The 21,851-nt window shown below is 49.2% G+C and overlaps 1 protein-coding gene across 9 annotated transcripts in view; it reads left to right on the top strand.

The window, feature by feature from the left end:
• The first annotated feature begins 325 nt into the window (after window positions 1–325).
• Window positions 326–21,851, top strand: part of NRXN3 (neurexin 3) — a 1,456,830-nt gene continuing 1,435,304 nt past the window's right edge. For 3 of the 9 annotated variants that reach the window (XM_081830134.1, XM_081830131.1, XM_081830129.1), the window contains exon 1: window positions 327–1,328. The gene's annotated coding sequence lies outside the window, so the exon portion shown is untranslated. Of the gene's footprint in view, window positions 1,329–21,851 lie in introns of all 9 variants that reach the window. The other 6 variants (XM_081830128.1, XM_081830127.1, XM_081830126.1 and 3 more) reach the window with 3 other exon arrangements.

The following is a 21,851-nucleotide window of genomic DNA, read 5'->3' as shown; positions in this document are numbered from 1 at the left end:
TGACCCATGTGACTGCACTTGGTAAGTGCTCAACAGTTGTTAGTGGCTATTCCTGCCATTGGCACTGGCCAGAGGAAGGATGTGCCCTGGAGCCCTTAGAAAGGGGAGGTTGGAGAAGAAAGGGGGGTGGGGCTCTTTTCCCTGGTGAAGCACCAGGGCCTGATGCTGAACAAAACCTTGTGTTTGGTGCCACCGACTGTCATCTCTTGTTTAGGCTCGAATGGGGAAATGTTTCCGCAGACACAGACTAATTCAGCAAAACTGGCTATGAATTTCAAAGGGTTTGGGGAGTGCAGTGGAAATATCTAAGCCCTGAGCTCAGGTTGTGAGCCACGGAAGGGAGCTGTCCCCCTGACCCACCACAGCACTAGACCCCTGCCTCTGTCTCTCTTAGCTCGAAGCCCCTGTGGATACGGTTGGCTATGCCTCCATCTGTCTTTGTAGCTAGCAGCCCTTGGATGGGAAGCCCAATTTGTCACCTTCATTTCTATGTCCCCAGACCTTGTCCTATGCACTGTGCCTCATCCTAAGCAGGCATTCAAAATGCTTGTTGAAGGAATGACTTTGTGCCCTAGTTACAGCCCTAGCCTCCACCAGAAGCTCAAGGATTGCCCTGATTTCGCAAGGAGTGGCTACTTGGGGAAACTGAGGCACACTTCTAGGTCAGGCTCCTCTCCACTTCCTGGCTGCAATGAGACACATGTGTCTTCAGCATGTGGCTTAGTCTACGGAAGCTGTAAATGAGGATTTTTGTCTTTATTTCAATGCCCGCCCCGGTTCTGGTAAAGAACCTTCCTCAGGCTGGGGTCGGGGGAGAACTGAGCTCCTGACACTGCCTCTTAGTCACAGGGGGCTGCACAGTGCCCCTCCCTGACGATATCTTCTCTGCTGTTTGCAAAACAGTCAGGGAAGAGGTGAAGCCCTGAGCCAGGCAGCCTGGCTGTCTCTTTAAATGCCGGGGTCTGTGTGGGAGAGGGAGGGGCTGGCTCTGGAGTGCGTGAAATTCCTGGGCTCCCCGGCAGTCTCAGGCTCCGAGCTCAGCCCTACACATCTCCTCTTGCATCCAACTCCTTGAGAGGGAGAGGCGAGCGTGTCCTCCTCTCTCTCGCAGCCGCCAGCGTCTAGAGCCACCGCGGACCGGCTTTTCACACCTCCGCCACCCCCCTCCCTTCTTCCCCGCCACTCCCTCCCAGAGAGAGAGAGAGAGAAGGAAAAGGAGAAAGATTCTGGAATTTGAACCTTCCCAAAGAGGAAACATACCCAGCAAAGTCAGTTGATTAAGCATCAAACAAACAAACAGATCCCAAATCTTCTGTTCAACTGGAAAGGTAAGGTTTGGGGGGAAAGGAAGGCAGACAGGGTGTGAAACAACTCAAGGTTCTTGTTCGTTCTGGGAAGAGGTTGCTCCTGAGAGGGTAGAAGTTTTCAGTTGGGAGCGACCAACCTAGATTTTTTTTTTTGGATGCTGGATCGGAGAGCCTTGGCTGACCATGGGAATGGCTTTTCAACTGCCTTTCTTTTCCTTCAGTTGCTCCTGGAAGTTGAGTCCTCTCACTCCAGTTGTTGGAAAAGTCAGAGAATGTTTTAGGTTTTTTAATCTTTTTTTTTTTTTAAGTCTTTCTCCTATTAGCTTGGATTATTAGTCTGAAAGGATGTATGCCCATCACTTCATTTTGGGCATAGTTTTTTGGCATTTTGTAGCTACTTTCCCTCTAATTATCTTTTTTTTTCTGGGGAAAGGACTGGTTCAAATGAGAAAGAGAAGAGACACTCTGAGGATCATAAGACAAAATTGAATTGAGACAGGGATTTCCCTAGCTGTTGAGGAATTGAGGTATGTGTGTGTGTGTGTGTGTGTAAGTAAGATTTTTTTTTTTTTTTTTTTAAGAAGGGGTGTGAGGAGGTGGTTCTTGAGTCTGAAGATTCAGGTTGGACTCGTGCTATCTTCTTGTGAAGGTGGGCATAATCAGAGAAGGTGAAAAGGGAGTGTGTGTGTGTGTGCGCACGTGTGTGCGCTCCTGTTTGGATCTGTTACAAGGGAATCTTCCTCCTCTGCCTTCCATTTATTTATATTAATGATTTAGTAGCAGGCTTGCCTGAAAACTTCCATTCTGTGTAAGCACTGTGGGTTTTGCAAGCTCTCAGTGACCTTAAAGGCTGGTTCGATGTATTTTTTTTTTTTTCCCAAGGCATTGTGTTGTACCCAGAGTTTTGGCTCTTTCCTCTCTCTTTTTTCACCATGAAACTTAACTGCTTTAGAAACATCATCCTGATGACAAGGGAAAAATAATCTGTCCTCCCCCCAACCCCCATCCCTTCCTAGGCCAGTGATGTAATACCAACCTATGGGCTCGGCTGCTTTGCAGGTGACTTCCCCTGTGATTACTTGTTAAAAAAAAATAAATTTCTTCCTCCCTCCATTAAATGCCTTCTCTTTTGATCTGGATGTAGAAATAGCATCATGTAGTGAGAAAATTATATTTTTGCTAACTCTTATTGGGCTTTAGGTAAGGTAGGATTCTTTCCCCTGATCATTATTTTTAATTTTTTTTTTTAAATGCAAAGGTCAGAGATCATTGAGAGCTAGGCTAGGATGGAGTGAGACACAGTCAGACCACCTAGGAGAAGTCGGAGAGTAGGAGCTGACCTCTCCCCGCTTCCTCCGGTCACTCCCGCTTGGGGGAGAGAGTTTCCTTTTACCAGACCGATCCACCTCAACATTCTTAATTCTTTTTCTGCCCTGGGTCCTGTGGATGGCCCTGGGAGCAAGAGGGGCACTCCTTGTCACACCTGGAGGACAGTGTAGTTTCAGGGGTCAGATGACCATTTGCCTTTGTGATGAAGGTTCCAATGGAAATTTGAACTCCCAGCGCACTGGGTGACTCTGTGCGTGGGATAGTCTATCTGGGGGCACCTGGAGGTTAGGTCTGGCGAACCCGAAAAACTAGCCCTTTATGAATTTGCTGTTGTGGAGTAGAGCCTCCTTCACCGTTCAAGGGCTTCTGCATCGCCTTTCGAGTTAAAATGGTCCCGCTGGTTATGATGGGCAAGTTTACCTAAGGGCTACTGGGTACGTGGCGGAGGGATGGAGGGGAGAAAGACATAACAAGGCTGGTATTTTTTTTTTTTTTAATCTTCTAGCTTAATCTGCCTATGTGATATTGGGGCAAACGATATTTCAGACGGGTGCTGGTTGTGCAGAGATATTCCTATTGTTTGATTTTTTTTTTTTTTTTTTTGGTTGGGGAGTGGAGAGCAAGGGCTCTTGGCCCATTTTCTGCAGCCTGGGGTTCATCCTGCGAGCCAGTCTTCCTTCTGGAAGAGGGGGAAAAGGCTGGACGCTGGAAGTTCGCTATTAAAGTGAGCAACAGGGCTGGGTTAATATTTTTTTTTAAAACAACCGGACTGTGCGAATGCCCTTTTCTGGAGCTTTCCGGCCCTTTCTAGTGAAATAATGATTTAAAAAATTGCTTCTTAAGACGACGGGGCCAGAAATCAAAGGGATTCTAGATTTTGAGAGACAACTACCTCTTTGCTTCTCTGGTAGCTCCCTGCTAATAATTATTGGGGGTTTGACGGGGGTCTGGCCTCTTTTTTTGGTTAATTTCTTTTTAATGCTGCGTTTCTACTGAATATGTTGATGATTTGCTGCTTATATAAGGGAAAGAATGTATTGAGGTGGATTGATGCTTGGGGTTTTGAGATCGGCTACTGAGATTGGGTGGCGGTTGATGTGTTTGTCGATGTGCATGGTAGGAAGGTCTTTTCTTTTGGGTGGTGGGGGACAAGGGAACGGTTGGGAAATGGTAGATGAGATGCTACAGCGAATGGAGACATGAGGGGAGACGGAGGTGAGGTCGGAAGTCACCGGTTTGCAGAATTTCTGTCCTGCATCCCCCTTTCTCTTGCTCCTTGGGAAAAAAAAAATCCATTATCTCTAAAAACACATTATTCTTCAATTGGCCTTTTAGAGAGAAAAAGAGAGGGAGGGGAGGGGTTAATTCGGTAAGGGGGCTTGGTTGTAATTAGCCCTCACTGCTGCAAAACTGAGATAGAGAAATCCACCCGCACCAGCTTTGGGGGCACAGAGAGGCAGCGGGAGATGGGGGACAGGTTGTCAGTCTTAGATGAACAGTGAAGCAGTGGCTTGGCGTTTGGGTATTGTGTGCGTTTGTGTCTCAGGTGCTCGTGCAGTGTCTTCCACCCCACCACCAATGTCCCCCCCCCATCCTCCCCCAATTCTACCATGCTCTTGCCTTCCATTGCCACGCACCGCTCTCCCCTACCCCATGGCCCCCTCCCCCTTTCCTCTAGCCCTTTCCATCTCCATGAGAAAATTCTGATTCTGATGGCTCTGCGGCTCTTTTTTCTTTTCTTTTCTTTCTTTCTTCCTTTTTTTTTTTTTTTTTGCAACACAACAGTGGTGCGATGGCCTTTCCTACATGCCACACGGATGCAGCCTTCTGATAGGAGGGCTAAGTCGGCACATCTACACACGCACTTGCACAAGCTCTTGCACACACGCACTCTAGCACGGACACAGGCGACCAAGGACTTGATTTCGTTTGGTTTCATTCCCCTCCGCGGCTCTCCCCGCCCCTACCTCCACCATGGCTCCTTTCCACCCATCTTCATACGGGCAATGCAGTAACGCTATCCACGTCTTCTCCCCACACCGCTCTCTTCTTTCTCCTCGCCATTATTTTCTCCCGAAAGCTGTGGTGTGTCGCAGTTCATGGGATTAGCATGTTGGAGAGTCTTTGGGGGAGGGGACTTCTTGAGAAGGGGATTGGAGTGGGGGTAGATGACATTAATGGTGTTTTTTTTTTTGCCAAATAAGCACCCAGTGATAATGATCCAATTTAACCATCCGTGTAATATGTGTTTGCGGCACACTGGAGGAAGGTTACGGGGAAAGCGGAGTCTGGACTGGGTTACCTCGGGGGAGATTTGCTGCCTGGACATAGAGATAGACACCACCCCCACACCACACATATGCATGCTCTCTCACACACACGCCACCACAACAGCTCTGCTCAGTGGGCTGTGTCAAGCCAGAGGGCACTGCAGAATGTCCCCGAATTGTCATCGTTCCTTGCGAGGATGGAATGATGTCTTTGTCCTACCCTGCTCTCGCTCTGATGTCCGATGTTGCCTGGTCTTGAAATTCTTGGTGGCCTTTGTGTTGCCTTTTGGGAGGGGGCTGGAGGGGTGTTTGTGTTCTGTCAAACACTGGTGTGCCTCCAGTTGGACCACATGGGAGGGTCAATACCATGTGTGCGGGTCACGCAGGAGGCTGCCTGCCTGTTTGTGCGGCGGGAGTGCGATTGCTGGCTGTGGCCGTGCGCGGGGCTCTGGAGAGGTGCGGGGGTGCCAGGGAAGGGAAGCTGACTTCCCCTTGGGGAGGGGAGGGCAAAAAGCGGGGGTGTTCAGGGTAGCTGAGAAGGGGGTAGAGGGGGAGAAGCCGCCCGGGTCTCCGGCGGAAGCGTCACATGAGGTCCCCGCGTCCCCAAGCCAGCCTGTGGGCGGGGGTGCTCGTGGATGACTGGTGGGCGGGTGCCGACTGAAGGGGGAGAGGTGGGCAAAATTGAGGGTTTCCCCTGCCACCTCCCGAGCCCCAGGCAGAGCTGGGAGGACAGCCTTGCCCTCCCAGCCCTGGCCACCCTTGGGCAGCTGGGCCTTGGTGGAGGCTACAGCCCCCCAGGAGCTGAAATCGCCCTGGGCCGGGAAAGCAGCCGAGCCCCGGTGCTCCAGTGCTCAGGGTTCGGCTGCCTTCACTACCAGACGCCATTTTCTGTCTCCTTTGGCTAAAGGTGTGTCCCTCTTTAGGTAATTATAAAGGAAATTGGCTAACATTTTGCCTGAAAGAAAAATCCCCAGAGCAAAATGCTGATGGTCCTCTGTTTCTGACGTCCCTCTCCCTTTCCGGGGCTGACCTTGAGGAGTTAGGGAGAAAGGGTTACGTCATTGTCAGAGAAAGGGGAGAAATAGGGAGTAGGATGCCTCAGGGGCAAATTTTTGTGCCCAAAACCGGAGAAGAGAATATTCTTGGGATTCCCCCCTCCCTTCTCCTTACAAGACCCTTATGTGTGAGTGGGGGACTTGCAGAAGTAGAAGTGTCCCTTCCAAAGCTTGCCTCCTAGAAATACACCTGCTTGGTACGTTAGTTTGCCCACTGTGAATCAGGCCTGGTCTCCCCCAGGCACGCACCTGCAGGGGTAGATGGCTGAGCTGCAGCTCTGATCCTTGAGGTCCAGCCCCGGTTGCTCTGCAGTTGGCTAAGTGAGGCCCTGCGGCTGGGCCAGCCACAGGTGGCAGTCCTGGGCTCCAGCAGGGGCTCTGCGTGGGGCCTGCTCCCCGCCTCTTCCTGCAGGCCCCTGCGCAAATGATACCTGCTCAGAGATGACTATCCTGACTGGCTTTCTAAAATAGCCCTACAACCCCACCACTGCCACTTTCCAGCCTGTTATCCTGCCTTTAATTCCAATCAGCTAATCACTACCTAATACTACATTACATATTGAGGGGTTAAGGTGATCTTGTCTCCTCTATATTACAAGCTCCAGGAGCTCAGGGACTTTGTTTTTGTTCATTATAGCGTTCTCAGTGCCTAGGACTCTTCCAGCCACATAATAGGTGCTCAACAAATATTCGTTGATTGGAGGAAAGAACCATATGGGTTTGGTGTTGGGGTTCTCTTTTCTTCTCTAGCACCTTGGACCTGCCTTCTGGGAAAGTTGAACTTTGTCTCTGGCTATCTTATCCCTCCCTGCAAGTCCCAGATCTGCTAGAGGGATTGGAAAGTGTGCAACTTTCTGATTGAGAAAGGTCTCCATGCCTGACTCAGAGGGACTCTGCCTCCTTCACGATCCCTGTAATATTAGTCATCATCATCATAGTGGTACTAGTAATGGTAATGATATCACTACTAGCTGCCATTTTGGAGGATCTTAATATATTTCAAGTTCTGCATGAAGATGGGTTTTTTTTTTTGTAAACATTTATTATCTCATTTAATTCTCCAAACAGCACAATGCAGTGTATTCTTATTATCTGCCTTGAACAGAGGAGGAGATTGAGGCTTAGACTTACACAAAGTAAGCTAGTAAAGTGGCAGATCAAGGATTTGAACTCAGATCTGTCTTTTTCCAGAGCCCAAGTTCATGACCCTTGTGTTATACTGTTAGAGGTAAAAGGGAGATGAGCCATCATTTCATTCAGTGCCCTCCAATACAGATGAGAAAACTGAGGTGTAGAGAGATTAAGTGGCTTGTCCAAAGTCATATGGCAAATCTGACCCAGAGACAAAGCCAGAATCCAGGTTTCCTGGCTGCCCAGGTAGTGCTCTTTGCACAGCATCATGTTGCCTTGTGGGATGTGTGTCCTTTCCCAAAGGGTATTGTGCTAGTGGCTGCTTGAGGGCCCCTTGTAGTTCTCCTCCTTCCTCCATCAGAGGAGTGGGTCTTGGTGAGGTAGGTGGGTTAGGTGTGCCTTTACAGAGGGCAGACTTGACTCTGGCAGAGTAGAGGGAGACTGGAGGAAGACTGGTGGCCTATACTCCAAGGTCACTGGAGTCCCTGAGTGCTGGTCAGGGTCATCCCCTAATTGTGCTGGAGGAAGAGACCGCAGTAGCATGCTCCGGGTTTTCAATCCCATGTAGCCCTGCCCATTAAGATTACTCTTAGATGTAGCAGGGGCTCCATTCAGAAGTCCAAGCAGCTGGTCTCTGGGTCCTGATAGCCTTGAGAGCATGTGTGCTTCTCCTAGACTGGCTCCATTGTTTCTCAAGAAAGGGACGCATGGGCTCAGACCTTAGCCTCAGTGTGTTTCATTTCTGTGTCCAGAGGCTGGCTGGGGAGCATGAGGTCATGAATTGTGGGTGAAGGGCCCCTGCCAAGTCCCTCTACTCTCCCCTAGGGTTGGCCTTGACCTTGAATTGGGGAGGGGTTAGACATCCTAGATAATTTTGTGTGTGTGTGTGTGTGTGTGTGTGTGTGTGTGTGTGTGTTGAGGGGGTCAGGGCAGTGGAGGAACAGAGGCCAGAGTAAAGTAGATTCTGAGAGCCAGGGAAGACTTACCTTGTGCCAGGACCTGGGACAGGGCATGAAGCTCTTTCTGTGGGACCTTGAGATGGAGTGACCAGATGCCCCGGTTTGCAGAGACAGTTCCCGTCTAGGCCTTTGTCATAGTGTACCTATTAACTCTCAAAAGTGGCCTGGTTTGGATGATAAAATATATAGTTATCTTTCTTTGAAATGGCATCACCCACTTTCTGTTCATGGGTACAGAGAGGAAAGGGGAATGCAAGAGGGGGAAATCCAGTTCTAGGGAGGAAGGTGACTGAGAGTAGAGCCTTTCCCCAGAGATACTTCCACTTGTCCCCATTTTTCAAGGATGAAGACCTGAATCTTTTGACTAGTTTTACTATCAACATCGCCATTACTACTAACCTCACTAGTCTTACTACACTACCACTAGCCAACATTTGAGTCTTACTGTGCACCAGATACTATGCTAAGCCCTGACATGCATTATCTACCTTATGAGGTAGGTGCTATTATCATTTCTGTATTACAACACCCCCCCCCCCCACCCCAGCCCTGGCCTATAGAGGTTAAATAATATGTCCAAGGTCCTGCAGGTAGGAATGGCAATGGTCATGATTCAGACTCAGTGGGGCTGGCTCTGAAGCCTCTGGTCTTAACTACTGTGTCACACCACCTCTGTGGGCCTGTCCTTCAGTTCCCCAAGTCTGGGAACATGATTCTGAGAGCTGACCCACTTGCCGGCCAGTCTGACCCACAACTCTGGGACATGCTGAAGATGTTGCTGCCAGTCCGAGGCACTTTAGGCTTGGGGAGAGGACACTGCTAGCCTTGCAACTGTGGTCTTTTTGATGGCACTTGGAAACTCTGTACCCCGTGGTGTTTGTTACCTTCTTCCTTGCTTCAGGCACCTTGTCAGAAAAATGAGTTTAGGTTGTTTGGGATGGTGGTGAGTTGGCAGAAGGCAGAGAACCTGCAATGTATTTACCTCTGCTTTATTCCATGGCCCTGAACCTTGATGAGCCCACACTCCCCATGGCCCCTGCAGAAGGGCCTGGACCTCCATGGGAAAGTCTGGCGAATGGACTGTCATCTAGCACCTGCTGTTAGCAAAGCATGGTGTTCTGCCATATTTGCTTTAGATAGGTGGTATTCTCATTTGTCTGACAAGGAAACCAATGGGGTTAAATAGCTTGTCTAAGGTCGGACAGTGAGAACAAACAGACCCTTCGTCTGACTCTAGGATTCATGCTCTTTCTGAGAACTTGCACTGCTTCCCACCCTGAACCCTGGAGGAGACGGGGCAGCAGTTAGAACATGTAAAATGGGGACTAGAGGAGGGGAGGTCTTCAGATCAGCTCTCGAGGCCGAGGACTGGATGGGGCATCGAGGGCACATCATCCTAGTCAGTCAGGGCAAGACAGCTGCTGACCCTTCAGTTGGATGAGTCAGGAGAGCAGGGGGGAGGTGGCTCATCCACAACTTCATAGGTAGAGGCTGGGGGCATCCAGAAGAAGGTGCCTCTTTCCCACGTGGAATAGTGATGTGTGTACTGACACCAAATCCCACCTCTCCCCTCTGTGTCCATGTCATCAGGTCAAGGGTAAGAAGGGATGAGTGGTCTCACTGCCTAGAGCCAGGGAGGGGAATACACAGAGGGAAGAATATGGATTCTGCAGGCTGGAGGACTCCATGGAGAAAGGAAGAACTTTTTCTTGGTTCAGAGGGAGGGAAGAGAAGAGCACTTTTCTGACCGAGGGGTTGGTCTGAGTCCCCCAGGCTGAGCTGCATTAGCTTCATTGCAGTCCCATTGAAGACTGTGTTTATTTTTCCAATAATGTGTTAATTAAACATCGATTTCCAGGTGAAGGAAAGGGAATTGGATTGCTAGAGCTAAATGGAGTGAGGAGGATGGGGAGCTGGTAAGAGGGGCCCCAGGCTGGAGTCAGCATTCTGCAGCGTTGCCCCAGGGGGTGGAGGGGAGCTGGGGCTGCCTCTTCCCCTGGCTCCAAATTTGGAATTCCCATCTCCTTTAGGAGCCTTTAGGAGGCATCTTTTCTACCCACAGGCCCCCAGAGCAGATAGAGAGCGCTCTTTGCCGAACTTCAAAGTTCAAGGAGGAAAAAGGATGATTCTTCACCTTCCCCGGCCTCTTCGCTTTGTTGAGCTGCCCTGTGCCCGGCCTCGTGTTGGCACTCTGCATAGTGCAGCTCACCAGTTCTTTCAGTAAACATGGGGTTAGTGCTTTTATGCCCCCACTTTGGAGATGAGGAAACTCAGTCTCAGGCAAGTTAAGTGGCAAATTCAAGAGCAAAGAACTGGCAAGCATGGCAAGGAAGGGGGCCCCAGAGGAGTAGAAAGTATCTGAGGTTGGCAGAACAGCTGCCAAGGGTCCAAGCTCCCGTAAAGGAAAAAAAGAGAAAAGAGTGAAGCATCTGATAGGCAACAAACAGGACCATTTGACACTTTATCGTTGGCTCAGACGGATCGAACCATTACTGTGTGCCAGCAGCCGCATCAAGCGCCTCGCACATAGGCTGTGAGGCAGCGGTGACGGAGTGTCAGGGAATGTTATTCCCATTTTACAGACGAGGAAAGTGAGGCCTGGCGAGATGAACTTGCATGTGGTCGCAGAGCTGGTGAATGGTGCTGAGTTAAGAGCTGAGGTCCCACTTTAGTAAAGAGGACTCTGAGGACCTTTGCAGCTGTCCTGCGTTGCCTCATCCACACCGAGGGCACGGTACCTGCTCAGCAAGTCACCTGTAACTTCTGGGAGGTAAACACGTGGGGCCTTTAGGATGGATGCTCTGACCAGATCATGTGCCCCAGAAATGTCCAGGGTCTTGCCGTGTGACCCCCACCGTCCCTTCCTTTCTCGGCCCGTGGCAGCTCAGGCCGGGCGTCCGGTCGGGCGGAGGCTGTTCTGGGGTGCTCGTGGTGCTTGGAGCCTGCACAGTGAGCTGGGTGGTGAGGGTTAAGTTAGAGCAGTGGTTCTCAAACTTTGCTGCATGTTGGAATCACCATGTTAAATCCCAAACCTGTGTTGCGCCTCATACGAATTAAATCAGAATGGTTAGGGGTAAGACCCTGGCATCAGTATATTTTAAAGCTGCCTGGGTGATTCCGTCAGGCTTGCAAACCAGTGGTTCAGAACAGTCTGCTACGAAGCGGGTGTTGGCAGGTGTTTCCAGATTTATGTTGCAACTGCGGAAATAATCGATTATACACACCCAGGACCCGGTGGGGGCAGGGCTGACTGTGATCGGTTTCCTTCTCATTTGGAATAGCATCTTTCAGACTTTGGTACGCATCAAAACGTCTGGAGAGCTCTTACAAAATGCATATTCTCAGGCCCACTGCACATGGGAGTTAAGTTGGGGGGCCCAGGAATCTGCATTAAAAGCAAGTACTTTCTGTGGCCTGGTGAAAGCGTGACATACAGGGCCAGCCTCAGAGCCCCCTGTGTTCCATGCTAGTACTTGTGAAGCCCTCTCTCTTTGGAGGGCAAATAGGTGAGGACAGGGTCTGCTGTGGTTGCCTGTTGCTTGGTGAGATTTGGCCTTTGTTGCTCACGACCGGCTGTCCACTACTCACATGGGAAGGCTTGTCACCTCGCTGGGGTCCCCGCTACCTAGTGCAGAGCTGTGTTTAGTGCCCTGGATGCAGTGGCCCTGAGGGAGGAGAGGAGGATCCCAACCTGGAAATTCAGCAGGCTCCCTCCTCAGGTTTTAAAAAAATCAGAGTAAATCTCTGCACAACTTGAGTGTTTGGAAGTCTGTCAGCAGCAACCATCCTGAGCCTTCCCCGGGGATCGGTGAAACAGCTTCTCTGGGGCTCATTTTAAACTTTTCTTCCAAAGCTGTCAAAAAATAGAGACTAGTCAGAGACTCTTAGAGCTGGAAGGGACCTTGGTGTTCATGCCAACACTAATATTCTATTCATCTATTCATGCATTTATTCATCCAACAGATAATTTATTAAACACCTACTGTATCCAGGCACTGTACCAGGTGCTGGGAATACAGCCACAATCAAGAGAGACACTTGGCTGATCCCTGATGGGGCTTACACTTGGGTGGAGGGGCAAGTATTAAACAACAGCAAGAAATATATAATTATTAATTATGATGAGTGCTGTGAAGGAAAAGTAGGGGTTGCTCTGAGAATTATGGAGCCTTAAGTAGAATGATGGCATGGAGGAAATGAGAGCTAACATTGAGTGCTCACTATAGATAGGCCCTATTGTAAGCGCATCACCCATATCCCCTCACTTAATCTTTACACTTAGTCTTGGAAGAGGGATACTGTTGTTATCGTTGTCTTGTTGCAGATGAAGAAGCTGAGGCACAGAGAAGTGCCCAGGCTGGAAAGACAACTGAGGTCTGTCTGTCGCCCCCCTCCCCCATTGCCGAACATCCCCCCGCAGAGTGAGAAGAACTGGTACTTGTTCTGAGAGCCGAAGGATGAGGTGGGGGTGAGGAAAAACCAGAGAAGTTAAGAAAATGCTGATAATTCTGGCCATGTATGGAGCTCTAGATGCCAAGCTTCGTGCAAAATGCTTGACCAATGTTATGTCACTGAATACCCACAACAAGGACAAGCAGGAATTCTTATCCTCTTTCTGCAGGTGAGGACACCAAAGCTTTGAGAGGTTAAGTTTACAGAAGGTGGACCCTCTGCAGCCTGCCCCGTCTGGGCTGCTTGGATCTCACCTGCTGGGCAGTGCTAATCACAAAGAGCGGCTGACAGGAGCAATTCCCCCAGAGCCCACAGGCCTGCTTGCTCTGGGTCAGGGAGAACCTGGGTGAACAAAGGACCTCTCTGGGGCATGGCTGCCCCTCTGTGTCATGAGCAGTCTCTACTTTTTTTTCCCTCTGGCAAGAGCCACCAGGCCGGCCTTCTAGGTCTGTTGGCCCACAAGCCCATAGGGAATGCTTACCCTCTGACTCCATCTCCCCCACCTTTCAGCCCCACCTGTTGCTAATTAGTGAGATGCTGGTCACCTGCAGTTCCCCTGTCCTCCTCTGTCCGGTGTCTCCCTGAACACCCACCACGTGTTCACCTGAGGTCTCCTCTGCCCTTGCCTTGTGGGGTCCTCCGGCCCACCCTGAGCTGATCTGCACTGAGCAGATGTGAGTAGAGGTAGGAAGAAGTATAGGGACTCAGGTCACGGACTTGGTCTAGAGTCACGAGGGAGAGGCAGGAAGATGTGCGAAGAGAAAAGAGATGCATTCATAAGGCACTGGTAAAATATTAAATTCCTCTAAAGGTTGCCAGGACATGGGAATTCATTTCTTCAACCTCCTTTCTGACCTGACCAACAGGTCAGCGAATCTGTACATGCAGACGAGTGCCCCATGAGACAGAGGCCTCTCTGTGCCCTGCTCTGTGTCTCTTCTGGGGTTGACAGGGTGGTTCTGGTATGGGGGGAACGTCAGAAGTGGGCAGTCTAGCTTCTCATCTGCTTTTCTCTGGGTCTTGGAGAGGTGGGGGCTGCCTCAGTCCTGGGCTCTGACTCTGATGAGGCTAACACTTGAAGCCCTTCCCCAGATTCCTGGAATTGAGACAGAAATGAGAAGGCAGGGAAGCTTTCTCAGAGAAGGGGTGGGTTGTGTGGGAGGTAGGAAGGTTGGCTAGTGTGTGGGTTGTGGAGTTTGGATGACAGTCACACTCTCTTTTTTTCGTATGTGTGTGTTGTTTTTTTTGTTTTAAATTCAACTCCTTATAAAAGCTTCTTAATTATTTTCTTATTACAGAATGATGTATGTTTGTTATAGAACATTTAGAAAATAACAAAAACAAAAATAAAAAAAATCACCTGTAAGTCCCCCCTCCAGAAATAATTAGTGGGAAAATTTTGATATTTGTCTTTCCGGCTAAATTTCTAAGCATCCACAATCCAGGGTGTGCTATTTTGTTTTTAAAGTTCATTCACTCATTTAATAAGCACTAATTGAGCACCCACTCTGTGCTAGGCATCAACATCACATTTTGGAAGCTCTCACACTAGCTTTGATTTTTCACTTAAAGATGTAGCATGAGCACTTTTCACAGCAGCCTCTCATGCCGTTGAGCTTCCAGATTTAGATTTTGGGTGTAATGAGGCAGTTGGCAAATTTTGGCATCTTAGATCTTATGTCTTAAGGAAGAATTGTTGAGCTTCTCTCTCCTTGGCACCTAAGGCAGGCACCATGTTAGACCCCTTGGGAGAAAATGTGTCCCTTCACCCAGGAAATAAGGAAGGGACAGAAGAAGGTTTGAAGGGTGGCAAAAACCCTAGCCCCTTTTTTAGTCTGGGATTTCTCCCAATGGGGGGTTTGGAAAGGAGATATTCCATTCTCCTAAACAGAACCCTAGCAGCCCAGAGAGTGGGTGGAACCTTAGCACATGACTGGTTCACCTTCTTCATTGTAGAGAGGGGGGCCAGGAGCAGTGAAGTGACTTGTCCAAGGACACAGAGGTGGTTGATGATAGAGCTGAGGCTGGACCTTGGGGAGCTGAGCTAGGGAGAGTTGCATGACAGTCGTTGGGGGCGGATTTGATAGGACTGGTACAGAGGGAGCCCATGCGGGCTAGATAGAGGGACTCCAGTGACCTTGCTTGAGTTTGGATACTGTGTATAAAGGAGGTTGCAATACAGGTCTGATTTGCTGATCCTTTACTGATCTCCTACCCCATTCCTGTCCACAGTGTACCCCATGTTCTCATCTCTCATATGCATATCTGAGGTTCTGTGGAGGCTTGGGAGGTAGGGAGTGAGAGAGGAATGCCCTCTGGAAGGCCAACATTGCTCACAGACCAAGCTGGGGGGTGCAGGCTTCCACAAGCTCAATTTTGCAAATGTCTGCTGGGTTCTTCCTTTGCCTGGGGAGGGGGTGGGGTATCATGTCTGGTGCTAGGGACACAGAAGAGGGTAATGGTTGACATTTTCAGGTGAAGGACATTTTGAATGTATGTAATCACAGCACAAGGCCTAGATCTGGACTAGAAGGAACCATGTGGGTTTTCATGGAGGAGAGGATTACTTCCTGCCAGGTAAGGGAGTGTGAGGAAGGTTTCACCGAGAAGGTGGAATTTAAAGTAGATGGAGAAGAAGGACGGAGGATGACAGGCCAAGGAAACCACGTAAGGAAAGGAAAGAAAATGAATTCATCCTCAGTACACAGGAGATGGATCTTTTATAGCATATAGGTAGAGGGCTAAGTGAGAGATGGGAGTGGAGAGGTATGTTCTGGCTCATTTTTGAAGAACCTGGAATAGTAAGTATTTCAGTTAGGACAATCTCTTAACAATTGATGGGAATCCCAACTCAATTTGGCTTAATATAGAGGGAACTCTGGGGGATGGAGTTTATGCAACTCAAGGTTTAGAGAATGGACCTCAGCTATGGTGCACTCTAGGGGTGCCCAATTTTGCTGGGGCCTCAGGCTGACTCTGCCCATGGTAGTAAAAGAGCTCTGTGGCTCTAAAGCTCATGTGGGCACACCTCACCCTTGAAAGCTAGAAAGAACTTCTCTTCCCCTAGCCATTGAACAAAAGTCTTGGGCTTCCTTTTGGTTGGACCAACTTAGAGCACATGCTCCTCTCTGAACCAGTTGTAACAGGACAGCCTTAAAACCAGGTAGAGGTGGCCCACCCCAACCTATGTGGCTGCTTCCCCATGAGTGGGGGCTGGAGTGGATGCTGGTAGCTGCGGGATAGTAGACAAAGGCATTAGGACTTTAGTGTGTGTGTCTGGGGGAGCATGGGACATATTAGAGCAGAAGAGTGGCTTGTTGACTTTTGTAGTAGGAGCAGAACTCTAGAGGTGGGACGGAGAAGTCACTGGATTTGGCAGAATTAGGAGCAAGGAAGACACTGCCTGGCTGCCATGGCTCTACGTCTCAGCAGAAGCCACCAAGCTGGATCATCGAGCCCAGTCCAGAATATGGTCCATGTGGGTGTCTGTGACTCATCCTCACACACGGGCAGGGAGGAGGAAAGGCAGAGCAAGGTGGTAACTACAAAGGACCAAGCGAATCTTCATCTGTCAACATTGTTCTCCTGCAGTTTTTGTCATTCTTCAAAGAAAAGAGGCTAAGAGTATTTTAGGGAAGCCTGAGGGTTGGTGCTTCTTGCAAAATACTTCTGAAGTGTCTTGTGGTTTCCCAGGCAGAGCCTGAGGTGCAGGAACCCGAGTTCATGCTTTATGGATTTGAAATTTTTATTCCTTTTGCAGTGTGTACGTGCACGGCTCCTCCAGGATCAGCTTTGATTGATAGGTGCCTTGGTAACATCATCATTTCCTCAGGGATCTGATGGCTTCAGAATTGCTTTGCTGGTTTCTGATCATACTTAGCTGGCCCTCACTGGGCAGTTACATGCTCTGGACTGTGTTTGGAGAATTAGTTTGCTTTATGCCTCAAAGTCAATAGGATGCTTTTTGTTTCTGTTCCCTGAAATGAAGGCAGAAGTTTTACTAGGGGATCTGCCTGAGCTGGCAAAAAGGGGGCTCTTCTGCCTTTGTGATTTTTCCTCCTGTGTGTGAATCTGTTTAGGTAGCTGGAAATTGAGCTAGAGCGGTGGGGCAGGGATAGAGGGGAGGGGCCTGGGACGTGGTGCTCTCAGGTTTCAGGATTGTTCAACAGCTCTGAGCTGATTTTTGGGTGAGCTGTAGACTTGGGGCAAAAGAGCCATGTTTGAATATTAGCTTTGTCATTCATAGCCATGTGGCATTGGCTTAAACTTGGCTTTGGAGGACCTACCGTGTTCCAGGACTGCCTGGGCCATGCGAATGTTTCTTGTTCTGCAGTAGCCCTGAGGTAGCAGTGCGAATAGACCTCTAAGTCACCGGGGGCTGCTTCATGCCTGCACTGTGCCTGAGCTATCCTGTACTATTCAGACCCTCCTGATATGGCCTACGAGGCAGGTAACAGTGTCTTCACTTTATAGATGAGAAAAATAAAAGCTCAGAGAGGTCAGTAGTTTGACTTGAAAGCCTGCAATGCTCTGGTTATCAAGATGTGGAGGAAAAGCCTGAGTTTTGGGATCACACATGCCAACTTAGGATAGCTCCCTGCTGCTTATTTACTAGTCAAGTGGATCCCTCAGCACCTGAGCCCAAGTGTCCTTATCTTATTAGAGGTAATGACATAATCTTTGTTGTTGGGGGATGGCTCAGAATCAAGTGACTTGTCTGAGGTCATCTTGTAGTTGGTATTAAGGATTAGAACCCAAGTGGTCTGATGCCACATCCATGTTGATTCATCCATGCTCTGCTCGCCTTTCTATACCACTTTGGTTCTGCCTGGTCTCCAGCAGCCATAGCCATGATACTAATGATGGTGGTAATTTTTATTTTGCATTGGTCGGATTCTGCTGATAGCAAGCTTCTCCATCTGGTGATGGATGGGACTGGCAAGGAGATTTTCTTTCTGTTTTCCTCCTTCCTAATACCTTGACCTGGGTTTTCTTAGGAGCAGGAGTTGAAGAAATGAGATCAGGGCTAAGTGGAAAGGTGAGCTGTTAGGGTCTCAGGGTTTTGGGGATGGGGTAGGTTGAGGCAAGAGGTGAGAGAAATCATCAGGTGGCTGAGTGGAACATGGCAGAGTATTTTATGTGTCCTGTGGAGGAAGGGGAGTCCCCAAGTGGAGTGGGGACCTTGGGTTCACTGTGTGCTCTTAGGAGTTTTGTAAATGAGCACATAGGGAGTAACCATGTGCCATGTGACTGTCCTGCTCACACCTCTGGAAGGTTGGTATTGTCATCCTCATATTGGAGATGGAGGGACAAGATGGAGTGACCAAATCGCTGATGGCTCCCCAAGGCCATAAGTATCAGAACAGGATTCAAAAAGGGACTGCTGGATCCGAGGCTTTTTCCACTGCAGGATATCAGTGCTTAAGAAAAATTTGCCTTTCTGCGTATTTCACAGACTCTTAAAAGATTCTTGTCTAACTCCCACCTTCTGGTAGTTGAGGAAATGGAGGCTTCACAGTCAAACGATTTGACCAGGCTCCCCTAGAGGGAGGAGCCACCTGCAGTTAAGGTCACAGGATTTCCAGGCTCACCTTTACCTCCCACATGTGAAGCAGACGGCTGCAGTCCTGCCCAGGGAGGGGCCTGGCAGGAACTGATGGGGCAGTGAGACTACAGTGCTGAAGGCTCGCATTTAGAGCTTGATTTCAGGTCCTTGGAGACTTGGGGGCAAGTCAAGAGATAAAGGCTGAAGCCCACGCACAAGAGCTAGACGTCATGTTGGGGCCTGGATGCCATGGATGCTCAGGCAACGAGAACAATTACAGATCTCGTAAGGAGGTGGGGCTCAGCTTACTGAATGGGGCAGGTATGGGCTGCCATGTTCATTGAATTGGCCTCCTGGTGATTATGATCTGGATTTCTTAGGTCTGAATCCTGGGCTCTGGCATCAGACTGACCCAGGTTTGAGTGCAGGTGAATCTGTTCCGTGTGTATAAACTTTGGGCAAGTGACTACCCCCTCTCAGAGTCTCAGATTTGCCCTTTATAAAACAGGAATAAAGTCACACCCACCCCATAGATGGGTTTGGAATATTAAACGAAGAGTTGTAGGTACACTACCTAGTTGCGTGCTCTCGGAATTCTAGGTCTGGCCTGACCCTCTCCCTTCAACTCACATTTGAATTCCCCCCTGCTTGGCCATCATCTCTACCTGCTGTCAAACACTAATTCAACTCAAACTTCCTGTGCTTTAATATCCTTCAATTTTATCTCCTGCCCCATCCAGTCTTCCTGTTTGAGAAGTAGGCAACTCCATCCTCCCAGTACTCACACCTAACACACTTCGGATTGTTGTTGACTCCTTTCTTGCTCTCATGTCTCAAGTTCAAGCTATCAGTAAAGCCTGTAGGCTTTCCCTTAAAAATGGACCCAGAATAGGACCATATTTCTTACACATGTAAAACTGCTGCCACCACCTCTTGCCTGGGTTATTACAGTGTCCTCCTGTCTTTACTCCTTCACTCTGGACTCCGTGCATTTTTTTTCCCTCCACATAGCAGGCTGGAACGATCCTCTAAAATGAAAGTCAAATTATGTCACTCTGCTCAAAACTCTCCAGTGACTTCCCATGCCACTCAGAGTACGCCGAAGTGGAGAGTCCCAAGGATGACTGCAAAGCCCCACCAGATCTGGCCCCAGCGCCTGTCCACCCTTTCCTCCTTTCATTCTCCTTGCTCATGCTGCCTTTTGAACTTGCTAAGCCCAGTCCAACATCCATGTCTTTGTCATGGCCTCTTCCTCAGCCGTTTCCATTCCCCAGGTCTCTGCACAAATGACCCTCTTTGAGCAAGCCCTCCCAACTACCCTTCCAGAATAGCACGTCCTTCTGAGCCCTCGATCCCCTGACTTAATTTTCATAGCACCTTACACCATCTGACATATTACATGCGTGTTCATTTTGCGTATTGTCTGTCTGCCTGAATAGGACCTCATCACCCCGAGGGCTGACTGGGACTCTGTTTTGTTCACACATGACACCTCACATGGGGTGAGCACTCCGTAAACACCTGCTGGCTGGATGAATGCCCCTGTCCCAGCTTCCCTAATTCAGGTGCCTTGTTACATTGGGTCGTTTCTGCCTCGTCCTTGAGGACAGAATGAGAATGTATCATCTTCCTTCATTCTCCTTCATGAACTACCTTCTAGAGACAAGGGGACTTTTTGAAATAGCTTTACATTTTTTTCTCATTTTAAAAAAGGAATACATGTGCCATGTACATGGGGGAAAAAGAAAAGAGAGAGAAACCCCAAATTCAGTAAAATAAACGCAGAAAGAAGAACATGAGGATCACCTGCAGTCCCACCTCCCAGAAGGAACCACTGTTACTGTCGTGATGCCCACCCCTCTGGCTTTCCCCTAAGTCACAGCTTTTCTTTCTTGGGGAGAGGAATGAATTGGGAGGGGCATTCTACAAATGAAGGGTATTTTTAAGGGAGCTGGTGGCAAAATGGCAGTGACAACCGTGGAAAGGGTGTGACTAGGAATTGGAAGAAACTCTCTTTTTTATATTAAGTGGGTTTGTTTCTAACAGATAAGGGTTGCATACAGGGAAGGTGGAGATGCCTCAGGAAAGGTACAAGGGAAATTCATGTTCCCTTTGTTTTGCTTATTTTTCAAAGCTTCTACTTGGATGGAGCATTCTTGAAGGCTGTGGGAGCTGTGTTTTGGTGCAAGCAAATTCATAACTAGTGTGGTGTGTGGGACTGAGTTGGGAAGTTGGGAACTGACTGCAGTGGAAGAATTACTTAGCCTGTGCTGGGAGTTTAACATACAATAGTTAAGGGTGCCTGGATGGCTCAGTCAGTTAAGGGTCTGCCTTCGGCTCAGGTCATGATCCCAGGGTCCTGGCATCCAGTCCCTCATAAGGCTCCCTGCTCAGCAGGCAGTCTGCTGCTCCCTCTGCCTCTGCCCCTCCCCCTGCTCATGCTCTCTCGCTCTCAAATAAATAAAATCTTTATTAAAAAACATATAACAGTTAATGTGTTTATTTCTCATGGCAGTCTTGTGTGGTAGGCATTGTGAGCTGCATTTTACAGATAGCAGAGGGTAGAGAGGTCAAGGGGTACACCTTTGGGAGTGCTGTATGATTTGAACCCAGGGTGCCTCACTCCAGAGGCTGTGTTCATAAACACCATGAGACATACTTCCGGAGCAGTCAGACTGGAGGGGCAGGTGGGCCAATGTGGAAGTACATTCAACGAAACTGAGGGAGAGGCTGGGAGTTTCCATGGGAGGACCCCTCGTGGGGACTCCCCAGGCCCCAGATTTGGTGTATCACATGGCGAGATGGGCTGTGAGAGCCTGGTTCTGTGTCTTTGGCTGGGAGGTCAACTCCCAGACATGTCCAGGTACTGTTGGAAGTTTGGAGGTGGTGCCACCAGGGTGAAATAATGAGGAAAATTTGGAGATAGGCATGGTCGAGAAATCAGACAGCCACCCACTCACATCACTCTTCCCAGTTCAGGACTTTTGTTGTAAGTGACTCCCTGCAGATGGATGTGGAGTTCCAGAAATTGGGGTGAGCAGGGGTATTAAACCATTCCTTCTCCTCTTTGAGCTGTGTGCAAGCTCTGAGTATCTGACCCTGGTGATGGGGATAGGATGGGAGGGTGGGGTGGGAAAGAGGATTGTCTTTTGTGTTCATGAAAACCACGCCAGCTGGGCCAGTGGCCTGAGGAGCAGACTTATATTCCTCTATTCTTATGGAGGTGGTGCCATGTGGCCCCAGCAGAGGGGTCTGAATTCTAGCCCTGCTCCCTTCTGCTGCCTGAGCAAGGGGCATGTATGGGTATGTGTGTGCAGGAGTGCAGGATATGTGTTGTTTGGATATTGTTATCCTGTCTGAGGGCAGGAGATGGCTCCTGGGAATTAATGTTGCTCAGATGTTAAACTGATACTTACACTTACGTCTTATCCACAGAGTGTGGAGATGCCCGTGGTTGCATTGTCATTCCTGAGTCTTGAGACCTGAGTGGGAAGGAGGGCAAGAGGCATTCTGAACTCAGATGGTGGTATGGGGTTTCAGGTGGGGTGCTTATGTATGCTTTAGCTGGGTGGGAAGTACTGAACTCACCATTGCCCTGCAAAAATAGTTTGTCTCTTAGTTCTGTTTCTCAGGGAAAAGGAAGTCCTCTTGGATTCCAGTCATTGAACAGATCTTTACTGAGCACCTGCTGGGTCCAGACACTGTGTGAGATGCTGGAGATGGAGTAGGGGCAGTGGTGTGGGTGACCGCTGGCAGAGTTGAGGCATATTCTCGTGGTCCCCTTGACTGGAGTTGATGATGAA

The sequence above is a fragment of the Leptonychotes weddellii genome, chromosome 9 (assembly GCF_054177405.1).
Source record: "Leptonychotes weddellii isolate Sample4059 chromosome 9, ASM5417740v2, whole genome shotgun sequence".
NCBI lineage: Eukaryota > Metazoa > Chordata > Mammalia > Carnivora > Phocidae > Leptonychotes > Leptonychotes weddellii.
The sequence above is the reverse complement of the archived record's forward strand: the minus strand, read 5'-3'. Positions and strand labels throughout refer to the sequence as shown.